The following is a 23440-nucleotide window of genomic DNA, read 5'->3' on the forward strand; positions in this document are numbered from 1 at the left end:
TATTATTATTTCTCTGCTGTTTTCTGAATAGGCTTCTCTCTAAAGTACTCCAAAAGCATTAAAAAAACAAACAATATACAGTATGGTTTAAAAAAAAAAGGCAAAAAGAATGCTTATAAAAAACATTTTGAAAAATTCATGAAACACGTGGCATTTTTTACAAATGCTGGAAAAAAGCTGAGAATAAGCAGTTTGCTAACCTTACACCAGCACATTTTGAGTCACAGGGATTAGTGCAGCAGTTTGATCCTGTTTTCAAGTTTACGCTTGTGTCTGGTTCAATCCATTCACACCAACCATCACGGGCACACTACCACCCATACACTTACACCATAGTGTGCCCAGGGATCAAGGACTGCGGTGATACTATAGACTTGGCTAGGTTTACTATTAGCCAAGATAGGCCCTACACCACTACTCTACTCTACCCTGTGGTAACCACGTAAGATACAAGAACAAAAATAAGTACGGTATATGTATTATCGGAATTTCTTCCGTATTAAAAGTGTATTCAGCCCTTCGCCATCTTATCCCCCATCCAAAGGATAAGATGTCTGATTGCGATCTCCGTGTAGCACCCAGCATTCTGTGCCGGGTGCTGTTCCAGTCTCGGACCGCTGGGTTTCCGAGATGGAGATGTGACGTCATGCCACGCCCCCTCGTGATGTCACGCCACGCCCCCTCCATTTATATCTATGGATAGGGGATAAGATGTCTAAAGTCATATTACCCCTTTAAAGAGAACCTGTTACCTTTATGCAGATGTCTATTTTAGTGCATAGTTATATATACCTGTCAAAATATCAATTCTTGGTATCCCTTTTTTATAACTCTGTTACGCCAGGTTCACATGTCAAAAAATGTCCGCACAGAAAACACATGCAGACATTTGATCAATCCAGCAGGAGCAAGGCCCGCTCAGAAATGCGCCGTCTGATAGACGGCAATGCATTTCCTTGCTGACGCCGCAGAAAGAATACACACTAGACTCTGCTACAGCAGAATGTCCATGCAGAATATTCTGTGCGTACATTCTGCACAAATTCAGCCATGTGAACATACACTTATAGATTCACAGGGCAACATTCCTCTATAACTCCTCTAAGTATAATATACCTTGTGTGTGGAGCAGGAGCCACAGACTATTGGAACACTATACAACAGTTTTTAGTATCAGGTATATGGAATATGAATCTGTGCATCTCCCTCATCATAATGGAGGTTTGATAGTGGGTTAAAGGGATACTCCATTGAAAAGAATTTTTTTAAAATCAACTAGTGCCAGAACGTTAAACAGATTTGTAAATGACTTCTATTAAAAAATATTACTCCTTCCAGTTTTTTTCAGCTGCTGTATGCTCCAGAGGAAGTTCTTTTCTTTTAAAATTTCTTCTCTGTCTGTCTCAGGAATTGTTGTGGTGAGCAGGGGTGTTGCTATAGTGTAGCAGGGCCTGGTGGTATTTACCCTTTGCGGTAAGGTGTTATTAACCCCTGATTATTTGTGACGCCAGGATGTGGTTATTCCGGTATGGTAACCGCCGTCAACCAACCCAAGAACAGTTTGTAATAAAGGAATGTCCACAGCAGGAATTATGCAAGAACTGGAACTTTTAAAGCCACAGAGAAGTGCAGGACCTCTACCCCAGCGAAGGTGCACAACTGCACTTGGGGTTGAGGGTTCCCTGCTATAACCACATTCATGTACATATAAGCCGTTTTCTTTGTTTAGGCTTATACTAATGCACCGTTTTATCTTGCTGGGTAGCATTAAGGTTTCACCGGCTATATATGAACCAACCAGGGTGGGGCTTGTACCCTGCCTCCCCCTCCCATTGTATGTGTGCCTAGTCCACACTGGAGGTAACTGAGGAGCAGTCTGCAAGTCGGATCTAAGGCCATTGTAATTTGGTTTCAGGCTTTACTTATCTGGCAAGGTAGGTAGTTTAGTGTTAGGTCCCGCACCATTTGAGAAACCTTGGCGTGGTGTGCGGGCTGAGGTATGTCCTTCATATAAGGATATACTGGCTAATGTCTAAATTTTACATCAGTTTTGAGGGTTAGCTAATGTCATTGTTTACATCTACCACAGGAGTGAACCCATATTGTGGTCCACAAGCGCAGGTCCTCCACTCCAATGTAGGTGCATAACTGTACTTTGGTTTGGAGCACCTCCTATCACCATAGACCACATTAATGTAACTGGAACTTTTACTTGTAATTCTTAAGAAACAGTTTTTACAGTCAGGCAGTTTCTCTAGAGGCAACCGGGACACAGGATACCTCGCAGGCTTGCTGGGATGTGTAGTATAAAGAATATCTATGCAGGCCACTGTGCTACTAATATTATTCTTGAGTTTAGTAGTAGTCACTAGAGTTGTAGATAGAGCTTGATAACTCACCTTTTGAAGTGGCTGCAGGTTCTTTAGGCTTTGGCCTAGATGAGATGAATTTAGATAGTACAGGTATTGTGCTTGGCTTAAATACAGGAGATAACAGAGAGAGTTTAGAGACTACAGCCCCTTATATACTAAGGAGGCTGCACTAAAGCCCATTGGTTGTAAAGCCTGTGGGTCCTGTACCCAAGGAACTCTGGGTATGTCACATGACAGTGTTTCACATGACTAACACTTCTGCACACATTTGTACAAACTTTATACATATTGACAATGCATGCAAAATATTTACAATGCATTTATATAAGACAATAGAAGGTGAGCAAATGGCTGAACCATGCAGGAGAGCCCTATGGACTGCAGGGACTCTTCCTGAGGGGACTTGGGGAGGGTACACAACCATGTCCTGTACCGGGACACCACACTGTCAAGAGCAGGAGAAAATCCCCATAGCAAACCTATCCTGCTCTTGACAGTTCCTGAGACAGACAGAGGTGTCAGCAGAGATCACTGTGGTCAGACAGAAAAGAAATGAACTTCCTGTGGAACATACAGCAGCTGAAAGGTACTGGAAGGGTTAAGATTGTTTCATAAAAGTAATTTACAAATCTGTTTAACTTTCTGGCACCAGTTGATTTTAAAAAAAAAGTTTTTTTCACCAAAGTACCCCTTTGACAAACACTTCACATTAATAAATGAAACCCATCATCACATGACAGCTGACATTGATCACAAGTCATTTTTTCATGCAAATGTTAACCTCATGAGTTTTGGTTCTCTAATTTACAAAGTCAAACATTGGTCCTTCCCTTAATCCCACACGTAATATATAACTATTAAATGACAGCAATGTCATGTGAACATACTGTATGCCCCATGGGATTAAGTTTATTTTTACAGTTTAACTTTTTACCTCTTTTGCACAATTAAATCTCTTTTCAAGTGTTGATCCTATTAGGCCATACAGGTACATACACTGCTCAAAAAAAATAAACACTTTGGTGGAAAACTTTTTTTTTTTAGCAACTGGTGCCAGAAAGTTAAACAGATTTGTAAATTACTTCTATTAAAAAATATTAATCCTTCCAGTAATTTTTAGGGAATGTATACTACAGAGGAAATGCTTTTCTTTAGAATTTTTCTTCTGTCACGACCACAGTGCTCTCTGCTGACCTCAGCTGTCAATTTTAGAACTGTCCAGAGCAGCATATGTTTGCTATGGGGATTTTCTCCTGCTCTGGACCATTCCTAAAATGGACAGCAGAGGTCAACAGAGAGCACTGTGGTCGTCACGGAAGAGAAATCCAAAAAGAAAAGCATTTCCTCTGTAGTATACAGCTGCTAATAAGTACTGGAAGGATTAATATGTTTTAATAGAAGTAATTTACAAATCTGTTTAACTTTCTGGCACCAGCTGATAAAAAAAAAAAGTTTTCCACTGGAGTACCCCTTTAAACAACACAATGTAACTCCAAGCAATCACACTTCTGTGAAATCACACTGTCCACTCAGGAAACAACACTGACAATCAATGTCACATGCTGGTGTGCAAATGGAACAGACAGTGGAAATTATAGGCAATTAGAAAGACACCCCCCAATAAAGGAGTGCCTGCCCGCTATCTCACCCATAGTCTGTGAAAAAAATATTTTAAAACACAGGACATGAAAAACAAGAGCCCTTTAGTTCAAAGAGGAAGGAAGGAGGAAATATCACCATAAATATTACAACCATTCCTGACTAGAGATGAGCGAATCGAAGCTGATGAACCCGAATTCATTATGAATTTCATGAAATTTTCGATTTGCAACGAATGCGAATATCGCGCAAATCGCTTCATTAAACTCCATTTACTGCGGTCCAGGCTCCATGGCATCTATAATGGCGGATCCACATGTCAGTACATGGGGCAAGGAATGCTGGGAAGGGAAGTAGGAGGGACAACCCTGAATCACATGCAGGATGCAGCCTATCAGCAGCCAGTCACCCCTGTGATGTCACAGCCCTATATATTCAACAGTAATTTTGTGTCTCGTCATATGATTCATTACACTGCATAGAGATAGGACGGACATCGCTGTGTGTGTGTTACATAGAGAAGCTCATTCCAGCAGCGTTTCACATCCTAGTAACATCAGCGTTCTGGTGGACAGAGAACAGTGTTTTTTTCACTGAAAATTATTTTAACTGCAGCCATTAAAGGAAAGCTGTCAGCTTTCTCCCCCCTCACTAAATAGCGATACTGGCTGATAGCGCGGGGGACACTGATCAGTTTGATGCTTACTGTGCCTGGATCCGCCTGGCCATTCTGCCGATATCTTCATTTTCCCCTATAAGTTAATGAAGTGCTAAGTGGCACAGGCGGGGAAACTTGCACTCTGACGTCACTGCCGCCAGCCGCAGCACCGCCCAGCTCATCAATATTCCTCCCCTCCCTCCGCCTCTCCCTCTTCATTACAGAGCTGGGAGAAGAGGGAGAGGTGGAGGGAGGGGAGGAATATTGATGAGCTGGGCGGCGCTGCAGCCGGCAGCAGTGACGTCAGAGTGCCAGTTAACGCCAGTACCGCTGGTTAGTGCGGGGGGAGCAAGCTGATAGTTTTCCTTTAACTTTCCAGTCACTTTCTTCAGCATTGAATTACAGAGAGGGGCAGAGAAAACTGTGTGTTGCATTTGTTACATTTAAACATTTAAATTGTGTTACATTTAAAGGGTAGCTCCCACCATCATGATTTTTTTTTTTCTGTCCCTGCCTATTGCCCTTCTATCCCTAACACCCTCCCTGCCTTTATTTATTTTTTTTACTATTTTTAAAATGGCATTTAGTCTGCCTGGTAGTGTGCTCACTACCAGGCAGACTTCCCCAGCAGGCACCACGTCACTGATGCCTGCTGGGGGGGGACTTCCGCCCTTAGTTCTCCCAACAGGGTGCCTCCAGCTGTTTCACCACTACAACTCCCAGCATGCCCTGACATCTATTGGCTGTCAGGGCATGCTGGGAGTTGTAGTGGTAAAACAACTGGAGGCACCCAGGACAGGAGTTTCATGGGGGAAGGAGTGAGCCAGGAGCCGATGCGGGAGGGACGGATGCGGGAGAGACTCTTCCTGCCGCTCGGTAAGTAAACCCAAACAACCCCCCCCCCCCCCCCCGTACCTTGCAGCAGCGCCCCCCATCCTCCCCCGTACCTTGCAGCAGCGCCCCCCATCCCGCTCGTACCTTGCAGCAGCGCCCCCCATCCCCCTACACCTTGCAGCAGCGCCCCCCATCCCCCCCCGTACCTTAGAGCAGCACTCCACGCACCTTGCTGTAGCAGCCAACCCCCCCGCGCCGCCCGCACCTTGCAGCAGGGCCGTCAGCCGATGCGGAGCCCTGGCTGTTACTGCGCCTGCGCAAAATTTCGACTGATGCCCTGCCGGAATCAGTCGGAATTTTGCTGTGACGTCACTCTGCACTGCATTCGGCCACTAGGAGGGCGCCCCCTAGTGGCCGAATTTCAAATTGCTTTTAAAACGTTTTAAAAGCATTTTTTTTAATAAAAGTATATTAGAGATATGTTGTAGTACTTGAGTACTACAACATATCAAAAAAATTTTTTCATGACAGTGCCCATATAAACAAGCTGCCTTAACTTAATAAACCTTAGCAGAGGTGGCAGGAATAATTTTTCACCGCAATTCTGTGTCTTTGTTCCACAACAAATCATCTGCTGGTTATACTAGTCTGTAGATGGTATAATACGCAGCTGTCCATTCCTAATAGTCTCTGACAGAGTGCCTTTTGTGTTTAGTACACAGCTTTTTTGTGCTCCAGCACTGTTGTGTACTTCTGGTGTTGTGCAAAAACATGTTTGTTTTTTTAAGCGTACTGTTCCGCATTTTCTGCCCTCATAAGTGCATACCATATACCTACATCTAAGTGTACTATTTTGTACCTGTTAATCTGTCAAGCGCCTACATACTGTGAAAGGACAGCCAAAAGTAATCACCGGCCGGTGTTTTAAAAAAATTACAGAGTTTTTAGGCGCATTGTAGCGCATTTTTCTGCCCTCGTAAGTGCATACCACATGCGTACATCTAAGTAGTGTACTATTTTAAACCTGTTAATCTGTCAAGGGCCTACATACTGTGAAAGACCAAGCAAAAGTAATCACCGGCTGGTGTTTTACTAAAATACGTTTTTTAAGCATTCTGCACCGCATTTTTCTGCCCTCGTAAGTGCATACCACATACGTACGTCTAAGTAGTGTACTATTTTAAACCTGTTAAAGGGGTATTCCAGGAAAAAATGTTTTTAAATATATCAACTGGCTCCACAAAGTTAAACAGATTTGTAAATTACTTAATTACTTAAAATTACTTAATTACTAAACATTTTTAATCCTTTCAGTACTTATGAGCTTCTGAATTTAAGGTTGTTCTTTTCTGTCTAAGTGCTCTCTGATGACACCTGTCTTGGTAACCGCCCAGTTTAGAAGAGGTTTGCTATGGGGATTTGCTTCTAAACTGGGCGTTCCCGAGACAGGTGTCACCAGAGAGGACTTAGACAGAAAAGAACAACCTTAACTTCAGAAGCTCATAAGTACTGAAAGGATTAAGATTTTTTTAACCCCATAAGGACCGATGGTTTTTCCGTTTTTGCATTTTCGTTTTTTCCTCCTTGTCTTTAAAAAACCATAACTCTTTCAATTTTTCAATATAGAATATATAACCAATCCTCAAGGATTCTACCCCAAAAGGTACATAATGATTTACAAATAAAATATCATAGGATTGTTTCAATTGACAGTTTTATTGTACATATAAAATAACAAAATAAAAAATTATAAAAATGCACTAACAATATTCTAACAATATTCTGGCACAATATATAAAAGGTGAGGAAAATGTAATGTCCAATGACTTGGTGATCTTGTGATTTAAATAAGATCTACCAAAGAATCCTGGTCTATGAAGGTTATTATGAATAAGGGTTATTATAAGTCCTCTCCTGGGTAGTTAATATTGTAGTCTCTGCAATAAATAGTCTCTGCAGTTATAATCTCTGCAATAGATAGTGTGGCAGAAAATGTAGCAGAAGAATGTAACATATATGTTGTTACTATTAGCTGAAATGTTACAGATTCTTTGCTGAGCTCAATAGGAACACTGCTGGTAATTTATTATTTCACCCGCTCTTATGGGACTCTGTGTGCGATGACTGTTAGGAAGATGGATTTTAACAAGGATACGCTTGGCAGGGCGTTTCCCGTGATCTCCGCGTTAAAGTTGTTACAAGTTGGGTAGCGCTGGATGGTATGGCGTCCCTCGTGGTGATGGATGAATGGAGTCCCGGGCGGGTGGACAGGTGGGTCTCCCCCAGCAGGTTCGAGCTTGTCAGAATGAAGATCCAGAGCGGACTCAGGCTGTAGTTTTGACGGTCACTGTCTTTTTCAATAATACACAGGTATTTGTGCTAGATTCACACTCTATAGATATTAAGCAGTGTGATAGTGCTTAGATATTTGTCCTTCTTTTGCTAAATAAGGCACGACCCTTTCTTCAGTAGGGATTAAAACAAACATATAGGTATATATATCTTTCAATTTTGCACCTAAAAATCCATATGATGGCTTATTTTTTGTGCCACCAATTCTACCTTGTAATGACATCAGTCATTTTACCCAAAAATCTACAGCGAAATGGAAAAAAAAATCATTGTGAGACAAAATTGAAAAAAAAAAACCCAGCTGTTTTGTACCTTTTGGGGGCTTCCGTTTCTACGTAGTAAATTTTTCTGTAAAAATGACACCTTATCTTTATTCTGTAGGTCCATACGATTAAAATGATACCCTACTTATATAGGTTTAATTTTGTCGTACTTCTGGAAAAAATCATAACTACATGCAGGAAAATGTATACGTTTAAAAATGTCATCTTCTGACCCCTATAACTTTTTTTATTTTTGCGCATATGGGGCGGTATGAGGGCTCATTTTTTGCGCAGTGATCTGAAGTTTTTAGCGGTACCATTTTTGCATTGATAGGACTTATTTTATTCATTTTTTGATGATATAAAAAGTGACCAAAAATGCACTATTTTGGACTTTGGAATTTTTTTGCGTGTACGCCATTGACCGTGCGGTTTCATTAAAGATATATTTTTATAATTCGGACATTTCCGCACGCGGCAAAACCATATATGTTTATTTTTATTTTATTTACACTGTTTTTTTTTATGGGAAAAGGGGGGTGATTCAAACTTTTAATAGGGAAGGGGTTAAATGATCTTTATTCACTTTTTTTTTTCACTTTTTTTTTGCAGTGTTATAGCTCCCATAAGGGACCTATAACACTGCACACACTGATCTTTTACATTGATCACTGGTTTCTCATAAGAAACCAGTGATCGATGATTCTGCCGCTTGACTGCTCATGCCTGGATCTCAGGCACTGAGCAGTCATTCGGCGATCGGACAGCGAGGAGGCAGGTAGGGACCCTCCTGCTGTCCTGCTGGCATACTTTCACTTTCACTTTAGACACGGCGTTCAACTTTGAACGCCGCGTCTAAGGGGTTAATAGCGTGCGGCACCGCGATCAATGCCGTGCACTATTAGCCACGGGTCCCGGCCTTGTTAGAGGCCGGGCCCGACCCGCTATGACGCGAGGCCACGCCGTGGCCCCGCGTTATAGATCGGGAGCGGACACATGACGTTCCAGTACGTCATGTGTACTTAAGGAGTTAAGGATTATTTATAGATTATATTATTCCCCCATTTTTCTTGAAGGGATAGGCTGCAGACAAGACTTGACCTGCCCAAAATGTCTGGAGGATAAAGCTAATTTTATTCATCTGATATGGAGCTGTATAAAGGTGAGGGGCTGCTGGGGACAGATAGAAGACTATTTGGGTATAACATTTAAACAAAGAATAAATTTGGAAATTGGGTCGGCAATTTTAAGTATGATAAAGGGAATTTAAATGATCTATTTTTGAAAGTAGCAACCCTTGATAAATATTTGATAGTACAGAAATAGTTTGATCATAATCCTCCACACATAGAACAGTGGATATGTTTGGTGGAGAGAGTCAAAAGTTATGAAGGATTTAGAATAAGGAAGTCAAAGAAGAAGCAAAGAGAATTTGATGGAGTAAGTGGTAGGATGGTTGGAGAAGCTAAGCAGGGTATATGGGGTATGGGCAGTGATTAGTAGTAAATAGGGAATCTGTCAATATCCTCTTTTACCTTTTTTTATTAATTTTTTTTTTCTTCCTCCACACAGCTTGGGGGGGGGGGGAGGGAAAAGATCATGAGATGGTTACTATGTTTGTGTGGTATTTGTATGCCTATAAAATGTAATGCTAAACGGGTACTCCCATGGAAAACTTTATTTTTTAAATCAGCTGGTGCCAGAAAGTTAAACAGATTAATGGTTTTCTTTTTGGAACACAGAGCTCTCTGCTGACATAATGACCACAGTGCTCTCTGCTGACATCTCTGTCCATTTTAGGAACAGTCCAGAGCAGCATATGTTTACTATGGGGATTTTGTCCTACTCTGGACAGTTCTTAAAATGGACAGATATGTCAGCAGAGAGCATGGTGGTCATGATGTCAGCAGAGAGCTCTGTGTTCCAAAAAGAAAACCATTTCCTCTGTCATATTCAGTAGCTAATAAGTACTGGAAGGATTAATATTTTTAATAGAAACAATTTACAAATCTGTTTAACTTTCTGGCACCAGTTGATTTAAAAAAAAAAAAAAAAAAAAAGGTTTCCACTGGAGTACCCCTTTAACCCCTTAAGGACCGGGGGTTTTTCCGTTTTTGCATTTTCGTTTTTTGCTCCTTGCCTTTAAAAAATCATAACTCTTTCAATTTTGCACCTAAAAATCCATATGATGGCTTATTTTTTGCGCCACCAATTCTAATTTGTAATGACGTCAGTCATTTTGACCAAAAATCTACGGTGAAACGGAAAAAAAATCATTGTGCGACAAAATTGAAAAAAAACCGCAGTTTTGTAACTGTTTCCGTTTCTACGTAGTACATTTTTCGGTAAAAATGACACCTTATCTTTATTCTGTAGGTCCATACGATTAAAATGATACCCTACTTATATAGATTTGATTTTTTCGGACTTCTGGAAAAAATCATAACTACATGCAGGAAAATTAATACGTTTAAAATTGTCATCTTCTGACCCCTATAACTTTTTTCTTTTTCCGTGTATGGGGCGGTATGAGGGCTCATTTTTTGCGCCGTGATCTGAAGTTTTTAACGGTACAATTTTTGCATTGATAGGACTTATTGATCGCTTTTTATTCATTTTTAAATGATATAAAAAGTGACCAAAAATGCACTATTTTGGACTTTGGAATTTTTTTGCGCGCACGCCATTGACCGAGCGGTTTAATTAATGATATATTTTTATAATTCGGACATTTCCGCACGCGGTGATACCATATATGTTCATTTTTCTTTTTATTTACACTGTGTTTTTTTTTTTATTGGAAAAGGGGGGTGATTCAAACTTTTAATAGGGGAGGAGTTAAATGATCTTTATTCACTTTTTTTTTTCACTTTTTTTTTGCAGTGTTATAGGTCCCATAGGGACCTATAACACTGCACACACTGATCTTCTCTGCTGATCACTGGTTTCTCATAAGAAACCAGTGATCAACGATTCTGCCGCATGACTGCTCATGCTTGGATCTCAGGCACTGAGCAGTCATTCGGCGATCGGACAGCGAGGAGGCAGGTAGGGGCCCTCCCGTTGTCCTGTCAGCTGTTCGGGATGCCGCGATTAGCCGCGGCTATCCCGAACAGCCCGACTGAGCTAGCCGGCCACTTTCGGTTTCACTTTTAGCTTTTCACTTTTCGCGATCGGCACTGCGCGCTATTAGAGGCGGGTCCCGGCTTCACTATGACGCCGGGCCCGCCGTGATATGATGCCGGGTTACTGTGTAACCCCGCGTTATATCAGGAGAGCAGGTCCAAGGGCGTACCTGTACGCCCTTGGTCCTTAAGGGGTTAAAGTAGAATACGTCCCGAAAAAACAATCTTGGAATCAAATTCATAAGTAAAAGCATCCCAGAGTTATTAATGCTTAAAGTGACAGTGGTCAGATGTTCAAAAAATGCTCTGGTCCTTAAGGTGAAAATGGGCTTGGTCCCCAAGGGGATAAAATCCTGCTATTCTGTCTTCTCCTGTCTATTAGTTTGTTTGGGGCACTCACTTTGAGTCCCTGATTAGTTAGCCTTTCTTTAGAGGGGTACACCGGTGAAAACCTTTTTTCTTTTAAATCAACTGGTGGCAGAAAGTTAAACATATTTGTAAATTACTTCTATTAAAAAATCTTAATCCTTCCAGTACTTATTAGCTGCTGAATGCTACAGAGGAAATTCCTTTCTTTTTGGAACACTGATGATATCACGAGCACAGTGCTCTCTGCTGACATCTCTGTCCATTTTAACAACCATGCATAGCAGATGTATGCTAAGGGCAGCATGGTGGCTCAGTGGTTAGCACTGCTGCCTTGCAGTGCTGGGGACTTGGGTTCAAATCCCACTAAGGACAACAATAAATAAAGCATTATTATTATTATTATAATAATGTCAGCAGAGAGAACTGTGCTCGTGATGTCATCAGAGAGCATTCCAAAAAGAAAAGAATTTCCTTTGTAGTATTCAGCAGCTAATAAGTACAGGAAGGATTAAGATTTTTTAATAGAAGTAATTTACAAATATGTTTAACTTTCTGCCACCAGTTGATTTAAAAGAAAAAAGGTTTTCACCGGAGTATCCCTTTAAAGATCCCTGGCTTTTGCAGCTAATGCTTATTATAGTGCATGCACTATGGTGGTGGGGGGGGGGGGTTATCAAAACCTGTGCAGAGGAAAAGTTGACCAGTTGACCATAGAAACTTATTAGATTGCTTCTTTTATTTTTCAGACTTTTTAACCCCTTTAGGACCAAGCCCATTTTCACCTTAAAGGAGTACTCCGGAGCGCTGGTACTTAAAAAAAAAATCTGATAGCTCTTTCAAAGACCTTTCCAACGATACATCATTTGTCAAATTTGGCCCAGCCATTCTCTTGTAATTGCCACCTGTAGCAGTAAGCAGCCATGTCATAAGAACTACATTTCCCATGACTCCCTGCGCCAGCTTCCTGTTAGCTGCTGCTCTCTCCTCCCCCCCTCCCCCCCAGGAAATTGTAATAAATTATAACAAAGTGATGCCCACAGCTCCTTCCCTTGTGGTTATCTCCTCCCATCCTCCCCCTCCCAGCTCATCAGCCCTCTCCATGTGCCCACTAGCCCACTGATCCATGTGTCCACTAGCCCACTGATCCATGTGCCCACTAGCCCACTGATCCATGTGCCCACTAGCCCACTGATCCACCCATCCATGTGCCCACTAGCCCACTGATCCATGTGCCCACTAGCGCAGTGCTTCCCAACCATGGTGCCTCCAGCTGTTGCAAAACTACAACTTCCAGCATGCCCGGACAGCCGAAGGCTGTCCGGGCATGCTGGGAGTTGTAGTTTCGCAACAGCTGGAGGCACCATGGTTGGGAAACACTGCACTAGCGGTGTCACAAGAATGCCGCAGCACTACGCAAATAGCGTAGGGCTAACATAGGCAGCGGTAGGAGCCTAGTGTTAGCCCTACGCTATTTGCATAGTACTGCGCATGCGCAGAATAAATTAACTTTGGGGGAGTAGCCGACTCCGGGCTGGGAGGCCGGCACAGCCTGCAGTGACTCATGGGAGCGATGAGTCACTGGGCAAAGATGGTGCCGGATCGTGAAGAAAACGCGGTTGAGCGTCATCAAAGGACCCAGCTTCCGGCCAGATGGAAAAGCGAGGAGAAGTCCAGGAAGAAGCCGACATGGACAGCGTGAGTATATTACAATGTGATATAACTTTTATTAGTGCTTCATTTCCCCCATAAACAGGTTGCGTCGGAGTACTCCTTTAAGGAACAGAGCGTTTTTTGCACATCTGACCACAGTCACTTTAAGCATTAATAACTCTGGGATGCTTTTACTTTTCACTCTGATTCCAAGATAGTTTTTTCGTGACATATTCTACTTTATTTTAGTGGAAAATTTTTGACCATACTTGCATAATTTCTTGGTGAAAAATTCCAAAATTTGATGAAAAAATTGAAAATGTAGCATTTTTCTAACTTTGAAGCTCTCTGCTTGTAAGGAAAATAGACAGACCAAATAAATTCACATATACAATATGTTTACTTTATGTTTACAGACACATGTGACCCCATTTTGGAAACTACACCTCTCACAGAAATTAATAAGGGGTACAGTGAGCATTTATACCCCACTGGTGTTTGACAGATCTATGTAAAAATTTACCCCTCCCATAGACTTGCATTGAGGGGGTGTAGCCGTGACATCACAAGCGGGGCTTAGCCATGATGTCACGAGCGGGATGTGGCCGTGATGTCACAAGCCTCCGCCCTGCATCGCAAGTCATCTGGCACGGAGCAAAGTTTACTCCGTGCACCAGATGTCTGGGGTGCCACAGCCGAGATCGTGGGGTTCCCCAGCAGCGGCGATCAGACATCTTATCCTCTATCCTTTGGATAAGGGATAAGATGTCTAAGGGCAGAGTACCCCTTTAATAAATTCTGTAAAAAAAATTAATAAAACTAGCAAAAATTGGCAACAGAGAGATCGATTGGAAGAGAAAGTAAAAAGAACCCATAATGTTATTCACCTACATAAATAATAGGAAAGTTAAACCTGAAAATGTTCACCCCTTAAGATATAATCTGGGTGTAATGGTGGAGGAGGATGAGGAAAAGGCCAATCTACTAAATGCCTTCTTCTCTACTGTATTTACACAGGAAAATCCAATGACAGATAACAGGGGAAGGGATGATGCAAATTCTCCAGCAAATATTGACTGTTTAACCCAACAAGAAGTGCGGTGCAAACATTAAAACACGCAAATCACTGGGCCCAGATGGCATCCATCCCAGAGTTTTGCAGGAATTAGGTACCGTGCTAGACAGACCCTTATTTCTTATTTTTAAAGATTCTATAATTACATACATACAGGTTATTGATAGGACAGGACTGGCATATGGCAAATGTGGTACCAACATTCAAAAAGGGGTTAAAAGTGATCCTGGAAACTATAGGCCTACAAGTTTAACATCTGTTGTGGGTAAGATTTTTGAGGGTTTTCTGAGGCATGCTATTCTGGAATATCTTAACGAAAATAACCTAATAACACATCACCAACATGCGTTCATGCGGGATCGGTCCTGTCAGAGAATTCTGATGAGCTTCTGATGAGGTCAGGTGTAGATTGGACCGAGGTGAAGCTGTGGATGTTGTATATTTGGACTTTTCTAAGGCCTTTAATACAGTGCCGCACAAAAAGTTAGTTCATAAAATGCGGATGCTGGGACAAGGAGAGGATTTATGTAAATGAGTTAACAACTGGCTCAGTGACAGGAAGCAGACGGTGGAGCTTACTCTTGTTGGGTGACAGTTACTAGTGGGGTACCACAGGATTCAGTACTGGGTCTACTTATTTTTAATATGTTTATAAATAACCTTGTAGAGGGATTACAGAGTAGAATTTAAATATTTGCAGATGACACTTAACTGGGTAAGGTGATCACTTCAGAGGGGTCTGGGGAAGATGGAGGCTTGGGTACAAACATTGAAAATTAAATTTAATGTGGATAAATGTAAGGTTATGCATTTGGACCATAAAACCAAAATGTGCAATTATGTGGTAAATAATAAGACATTAGATAAAACTACTACTGAAAAGGACTTGGGGGTACTGGTGGACAGTAAACTCAAACTTTAGTGATCAGTGGCAGGTAGCTGCTGACAAGGCTAACAAAGTCATGGAATGTATCAAGAGAGGCATAGAAGCACATGACAAGGACATAGTTTTGCCTCTGTATAATTCAATAGTCAGTCTGCAAATAGAGTATTGTGTTCAATTTTGGGCAACTGTATAAAAGAATGACATGGCTGTACTGGAGAGGGTGCAGAGAAGGGCGACAAGGATAATTGATGGTATGGGAGGATTACAGGACCTAGACAGGTTATCAAGCTTGTTTTTTTTTTAGTTTGGAGAACAGTTGTCTAAGGGGCAATCTGATCACAATGTACAAATATATGAATGGACAGTAGAGATACCTTTCTAGTGATCTTTTTATATCTAGGCCGGTGACCATGACAAGGGGGCATCCTCTACGTCTAGAGGAAGGAAGGTTTCACCATCATCACAGACGGAGATTCTTTACTGTAAAAGCAGTAAGACTATGTAATAACATTACAGGTTATCTTTACTAGATTCATGGGGATAAAACGTATATTCAGGAATTTATTCTGATCGCCATATTGATTTCGGGAGGGAATTTCTCCTCTGTCATGGGGCAACTAGCATCGGACTCATGCCGTTTTTTTTTCTTTTTGCCTTTTTGCCTTTTTTTTTTCAACCTTACAAACTATATTACTATGTTACTTTGTTGGGTGGCTGGTAGTAAGCTACTTGTTTAGAAAATGCACATTTCTATAAAGCTAGCAGAATTTATTTATTTATTTATTTATTTATTTATTTTGCCTGGCTGTGAAGGCTGTATTTCTTTTTTTGCTGATAATTAAAACCAGGGGAAACCCTATTTAAACCTTTGCAGCTATATGCCTGTTTCTATGGAGCTAATCTCCCACACCAGATGGTGGTGATAAACGTGGGTCTAGCAGAGGGACTAAAACATTTTTACATAGACAATAAAGATTTCCAAAATAACTTCTTTTCATGTTAAAACTAGATTTGTCTTCCGCTGATAACCATAGATTTTATCACAACAGGAGGCTCCTAATATAATGCAATCTTTCTCTTTATAAAACTCTCAGCAGCGAAACAGTTAATACAGTGAAAAGAAAAAACTTTAGAATGCAGCCAAACATGACTAGATAGGTAGCCAATCACTGGAGACCCTAGTCCATAAATGGCCTGTCTGTGAGGTAATCTTCCTCTTTCTCGCTGCTCTCAGCAAAAGATACGTATTGCATTGTACTTTGTTCATTGATATATTATTGTTGATATTGCTCTGTGTATATATATATATATATATATATATATATATATATATACTCTCATATATACATATATATTAAATTTTCTCTACTTCACCATCTTTTCACCAACACCTGTGACTATTACCTTTATCTCTACTACCACCTTCCATTTTTCTCCCCCTCCCGTTTCCCCTCCCCCTCCATTTTCATTCTCCTGCATTCATTCCCCCCCCCCCCAAATAATTACATTCCTTATCACCACTGTGTCCCCTTATTGTTCCGGTCCTTAATACAGAAATACCGCTTATCCCGAACTTTGGGGACTCTCGCGTTCATCTCCTTCACCAGCTCGCGCTTCCTACTCTCAGCGCTTGTATTCTCGGCTGTCGTGAGACCTCGCTCTCAGTCAGTGAACGGAGTCTCCTCACACAGCCGTCAGCGTTCTCCTCAGCTGTTCGCGCTCTGTCAGAACTTCCTCACAGTTGTCAGTGCTTGCTCACCGCTTGCCATTTGTACCAAAACTGAAGGCTTGCTCACTACTTGTACCACCAACAAATTGGTATTAATAGGAAATTACCCTATTAGCTTTAACCCTATCATTACCATAGTCCTATTATTAACACAGACTGCCACCTAATATAATTATAATCCACTCTGCTTATTTATATCCTATAATGGATAATACCTCACCTAGCAATATGGATGTTAACCCCTCAGAGCCTGATAATTTTGACCCTAGGACACAAGACCGTATCCAATCTATGGTGAACATGTCTGTGTCTAAATCAATTAATACCGCAATGTCATCTGCCATCTCAGTACTAAATGACACGGTTGCCAGGTCCATCTCTTTGGTTATGGCGCACAATAAATCAAATGTTTTCTCAACACCCTCGGATCAATATTGGTCCGCAGAGGAAACTACTGCTCATTTAGCAAGGGGTCATAAACAAGCCGGTAAACGCTTAAAGAAGCAACACTTCTGTACCTACAACAGTAAAACCCGTAAGCATAAATCAGTACCTGAAACCAGGATAGGTCAGGCTCATTATAGAATGCAAAAAAAGGGGGGTGCAAGTGCAGCTCACAATTGGTGTATAAATACTACCTGAGGTCAACAGGGCATGCAACTATACCACAGTTGCAAAAATAATAAAATATGTAAAAAAGAAATATATTGCCCGGACCTTCCAAGGTAGTGTATTTTAATTATATGAATGATAGAAAACTGGGTCGTACTCCAATAATAATTCAATGGTTATTTATTAAAAATGTATAGTGCATTATTCCTCACAGGGCCCTTGTGAGAAGAAACACATATAATAGATATACAAAATTACATATATAAAATTAAAATATAGAAATATTATAAAAATGTGTCACTGGCATATAGAATAGCTCTATGCTGATGGATTCATATATCGTCTTTAGAGTATTGTAAAGGTATAGATGTCCTTTTATATGGTAATTAAAGTGGATACTCTGTTACCGGTCCTGGGTGATGTGGCTGTGTCAGCTCCCGTGCCCGGATGGCGGTCAACGGTCCTAGATAGTGCTGTGGCTTTGTCTTTCAAGATCCAGGTGTTTATGCGGTGTTGGTCGTCCCAGGCTAGTGGCACTGGCAGGTGCCGATGGTGATTCGCCGGGAGGCCGTGCGCTGGCAGGCGCTGTTGGAAATTTGTCAGGAGACCAAGCGCTGGCAGGCGCTGATGGTATCAATCTCCTCACCGCTGGACTTGGAAGCCGGAGACTACACGCTGGGTAGATGGAGCTTGCCTCGTGTAGATGGCGTGTGACGTCAGCTTGAGCCGGAGCTGACCAGGTAAAATCAGGACCGGACACTAGTCTAGGTCGACTAATGCGTGAGGAATCCACAATGTGATGGATTTGCTCCGTAAACTAGAGCTTGGATTCATAAAGAGCATAAATGCCAGTGTACAAAATCAGTGCATAAGACTAGACGCGTTTCAGGGTTCTCAGATACGACCCTTTCCTCAGTAGTCATAATGGTTAAAAGCAATATTTGTCTATTTATAGGAGTACGAATCCCATAATTCAACAGTGTTCTAAGTGGTAACAGAAACATGAAATGGATGATCAAAATAAGGAATTACCTAGAGAGCAAAAGTGAATGTGAATACCGTCAGAGGACGGAAATTAGATAATATGTATGGGTGAAACTGACTGAACTTTGTATCTGATTACAATTTAGTATCTTTCCCACAATAACGATGAAGATAATAATGATAGAATTAAAATGTATATAAAAATAAAAATAGGAATAAGAATAAGAATAAAACAAAGATGAGGGTGTAGTTCCAGATGGAAATAAAAACAAAAATATAATTAAAATCTAATGAAAAAGGTAAAAATAAAAAATAAATAAAATAAAGGATGATAGATAATAAGTGAAAACTGATAAATAAATAAAAAGAGGATTGGATGAATTACATAAATAAATGGATGATGGTAGAATGGATACAGAATGTAAAGGAAAAAGAGATATACGAAAATAAAAATAGAAATAAAAATAAAAATAAAAATAAAAATGAAATAAAAATAGAAATAAATATAAGTGTAAATGAAAAGAAATGAATAAAAATAAAATTAAAAATTAAAAGTGGAATAAAGATAAAGATAATGATAATGATAATAATAATAATCATGAAAATGAAAAGAGTAAAAATGGAAATAATATATAATGAATAAAGTGGTGGAAAATAAAATAAAAATAAATAAAAATAAATAAAAATAAAAATGAAAATAAAAATGAAAATAAAAATAAAAATAAAGATAGAAATAAGGTGTCAGAGTAGAGGATGGAGTCAGTCCATGGGGCACCCCCCAAAACACTACAGGGGTGATCCCATGGGCCAAGTGCGTCCCCTACAAAAATCCAAATAGTTCAAAACTGGAGTTGAGTCCCCCTGGTTCTAAAGTTGCAAATTCAAAGATCTTCTTACTTTCAGCCTTAGACATCTTAAGCAGATGACTGCCACCACGCCAGTCCTGTTTGACTTATTGGAAACCAGTGAAGGAGAGAGAAGACATATCGCTATTATGAATGGTAGAAAAGTGAGCTGATAACGGATGTTTTAAGTTCTTATTTTTGATGTTATTGAGGTGTTCAGCTATCCTCATCTTAAGGGCCCTTTTGGTACGACCCACATATTGCTTTTTACAGCCGCATTCTATTATGTATAGTACCCCTTTTGAATTACAAGTAATTAATTCTTCTATTCTCCATTTGAACGTATTAGTTTTAGAACAAATTTCCAAAACTTTCTTGGGGCCCTTAATTTTTATACAATTGGCACATATTCCACACCTCACAAATCCCTTTGTATTTAACCAAGTGGTGTTCTGTTTCCTTGGGGGAGCTTTTATAGATGGAGCAACTATGAGGCTCAAATTTGGGGCCCGAGTGTATACTATCGGAGGACGTGATGGTAAGAGTGCCCCCACCTCACGATCTTGTTGTAACAAATGCCAATGTTTCCGTATTATTTTCTCTACTTTTTTATAAGAATTATTAAAGGGAATTACCAGTTTTCCTCCAAAATCGGCTTCTTTTTTTTCTTTAGTGTTTTCAAAAAAAGTGGTTCTGTCTAATGATTTAATCTTTTCTAGAGATTCTTCCAGGAGCTGATCGGGATAGTGTTTCTCCTTAAATTGACTTGTAAGGAGGTTGGCCTCGACCAAAAATTGGTCATCTGAGGTACAATTCCTTTTTAACCTGCGATATTGTCCCTTTGGGACGTTCATTAGCCACCTAGGTAGGTGGCAACTCGAAAACCCTATGTAGCTATTTTTAGCCGTTGGTTTATAGTATGTTTTGCAAGTAAGACCATCCCGATCAGCGCTGATAACAATATCCAAAAAATTAATGGATTCCCTACTAATGGTGGATGTGAAGTGTAAATTATATTCTTGTGTGTTCAAACCTAAAATGAAGTGCTCTAAACTAATCTTGTCACCCTCCCAAATTAAAATAATATCATCAATGTACCGCTTCCAGAGCACCAGGCCTGCGCCAAGATGGGGTATGATGTTACTTTCCTCCCAGGCTGCCATAAAGAGATTGGCATAACTTGGCGCAAACCTGGTGCCCATAGAGGTACCAATTAATTGTAAATAATAATCCCCTTCAAAGTAAAAGTAATTGTGTGTCAAAATGAATCGGATGGCTGAAGTGATAAAATTAATCTGTGGTGATTTAATGTGCCCATGTTTCAAAAAGTGTTCGACTGCTGCTATCCCTAAGTCGTGTCGGATAATCGTATAAAGTGAAGAGACATCCAAAGTGGCTAATATATATTTGTTAGACCACTCAAATTTTTCAATAATATCAACAACTTGTGTGGTGTCTTTAAGGTATGTGTGGGTTTTTTGCACAAATGGTTGGAGGAATCTGTCTACATATTGAGACAGGTTCGAGGTGATTGAGCCTATCCCTGACACAATGGGGCGTCCAGGGGGATTGATCAGGCACTTGTGAGTCTTTGGGAGACAGTAAAAAATCGGCAAGCGGTCTGGGGTCCCTAATATGAATTGATGTTCCTTCTCATTGAGGATACCATCTTCCACTGCCTCCTTACATAATAAATGTAATTGTTGACTGAATTCCTGAGTGGGATCATGTTTTAGTTTTTGGTATGTATTAGAATCATTTAACTGTTTATTGCATTCTTGTATGTAATCTGTAGTGTTAAGGATGACAACTGCACCCCCTTTATCAGCGGGGCGGATTGTAACTGTGTCTAATAGTTGTAATTCTTTCAAAGCTACTCTCTCTTTCTGAGAAATGTTATCCTTCGGGTATTTCGTCTTTTGGATTTTTCTCAAATCATTTTCTACTAATTTTTTAAAAGTGGTAACGTCAGGGCCCATAAGATGTTTAGGATAGAACCATGATTTAGGTCTACACTCAGTATGTATATACTCGGTCTCAGTTGTTGATCGTTGTAACGGAGTTTTTAAAAAATGTTTTTTTAAACAGATATTACGAATGTATTTTTCCAAACCAATATAGGTCTGGAACTTGTCCAGTGTGTGGGATGGGGCATATTTTAATCCCTTGTTCAAAAGGGTTTCTTGTGCCAAAGTTAATGTGTGATTGCTCAAATTTATGATGGGTGTATTCCCTGGTGGGGTTTGACTATTTTTTGTGGGGGTAGAATGACATGGTCTAGTTCTATATCTTCTACGTAACCTCTTTTTTTGTTTGGGGTCCCTAGTGTTTGTTGTGTGGGAGGGACTTGATGTACTTCTGCTGATATTGTATGGGTTTTTAATGGGACTTTGATTGGTTGGGTTATTTGTTGTTTTGGTTGGTATCTGTTTTGATAAGGTTGATGTTTGTAATAATTTGGACGGAAATTGTGGGGACTGTTTGTGCGATTTGTGTATGATCTGTAATTGTTTCCCTGAGGGGGATTCCTGTAGTGTAATTCCTCCCTTGAATGGTATGGTTTCTTGTAATGTGGGTTTGCCTCTAAAAAATCACCACTCTCCAATAAAGGGGCGTAGTGGTTCCTCACAGGCACATTGTATTGATCATTATGTGTGGTAATATTTTGTTTTTGGGTCTGCCAATGTAATTTCTTATTTTTTCTATTCATTATTTCCATCTCTAATTTATCTAATTTTTTACAAATATATTCCTGTTGTTTGAAATACTCTGCGTTCTGTTCGAACTTGTCTAATTCAATTTTTAACTGGCTTATTTGTAAGTCACAGTTATTTAGAAGTTCATGTCTACGTTCTATGACAAGTTGGACCAGACCCCTAGAGTATTCCTTTAAGGTTTTATTCCATTTATTGTTAAAAGTCTCTCCTTCAAGGTCACCTGCGGGAGTTTTTGATAAAGTAAGTCCTTTAGGAACAATGTCTAATTCTAACAAATGAGACAAACTTTTGATCTCCCATTGATTCCTTAGACGCTTGGACATAATCAACTCCAATTTTTTGAACATCTGGATTAATGCTAAATTATTTTGTTCACTAGATGATTCAAATTGTGAATTATTAAATTTATATTTATCAATAGATTCTTTTTTGCTCTCTAGGTGTGTCCATATATTCATACTGGGAATTATAATTGGAGCACGTTCACTATTAAGGTATATAAAGTCAGAAGAAAGAAAAAAAGGGGGGTGCAAGTGCAGCTCACAATTGGTGTATAAATACTACCTGAGGTCAACAGGGCATGCAACTATACCACAGTTGCAAAAATAATAAAATATGTAAAAAAGAAATATATTGCCCGGACCTTCCAAGGTAGTGTATTTTAATTATATGAATGATAGAAAACTGGGTCGTACTCCAATAATAATTCAATGGTTATTTATTAAAAATGTATAGTGCATTATTCCTCACAGGGCCCTTGTGAGAAGAAACACATATAATAGATATACAAAATTACATATATAAAATTAAAATATAGAAATATTATAAAAATGTGTCACTGGCATATAGAATAGCTCTATGCTGATGGATTCATATATCGTCTTTAGAGTATTGTAAAGGTATAGATGTCCTTTTATATGGTAATTAAAGTGGATACTCTGTTACCGGTCCTGGGTGATGTGGCTGTGTCAGCTCCCGTGCCCGGATGGCGGTCAACGGTCCTAGATAGTGCTGTGGCTTTGTCTTTCAAGATCCAGGTGTTTATGCGGTGTTGGTCGTCCCAGGCTAGTGGCACTGGCAGGTGCCGATGGTGATTCGCCGGGAGGCCGTGCGCTGGCAGGCGCTGTTGGAAATTTGTCAGGAGACCAAGCGCTGGCAGGCGCTGATGGTATCAATCTCCTCACCGCTGGACTTGGAAGCCGGAGACTACACGCTGGGTAGATGGAGCTTGCCTCGTGTAGATGGCGTGTGACGTCAGCTTGAGCCGGAGCTGACCAGGTAAAATCAGGACCGGACACTAGTCTAGGTCGACTAATGCGTGAGGAATCCACAATGTGATGGATTTGCTCCGTAAACTAGAGCTTGGATTC

General features: G+C 40.3%; 1 protein-coding gene across 10 annotated transcripts in view; it reads right to left on the minus strand.

The window, feature by feature from the left end:
• The window catches only part of LOC130284734 (lipopolysaccharide-induced tumor necrosis factor-alpha factor homolog), a 114702-nt gene that overhangs the window by 54678 nt on the left and 36584 nt on the right, over positions 1–23440 (minus strand). The window contains exon 1 of one of the 10 annotated variants that reach the window (XM_056535421.1): positions 2400–2439. The exons of the other annotated variants lie outside the window; for them this stretch is intronic. The gene's annotated coding sequence lies outside the window, so the exon portion shown is untranslated. Of the gene's footprint in view, positions 1–2399; positions 2440–23440 lie in introns of those variants that run through there. 10 annotated transcript variants of the gene reach the window in all.

Source organism: Hyla sarda, chromosome 8 (assembly GCF_029499605.1).
Source record: "Hyla sarda isolate aHylSar1 chromosome 8, aHylSar1.hap1, whole genome shotgun sequence".
NCBI classification, from domain to species: domain Eukaryota; kingdom Metazoa; phylum Chordata; class Amphibia; order Anura; family Hylidae; genus Hyla; species Hyla sarda.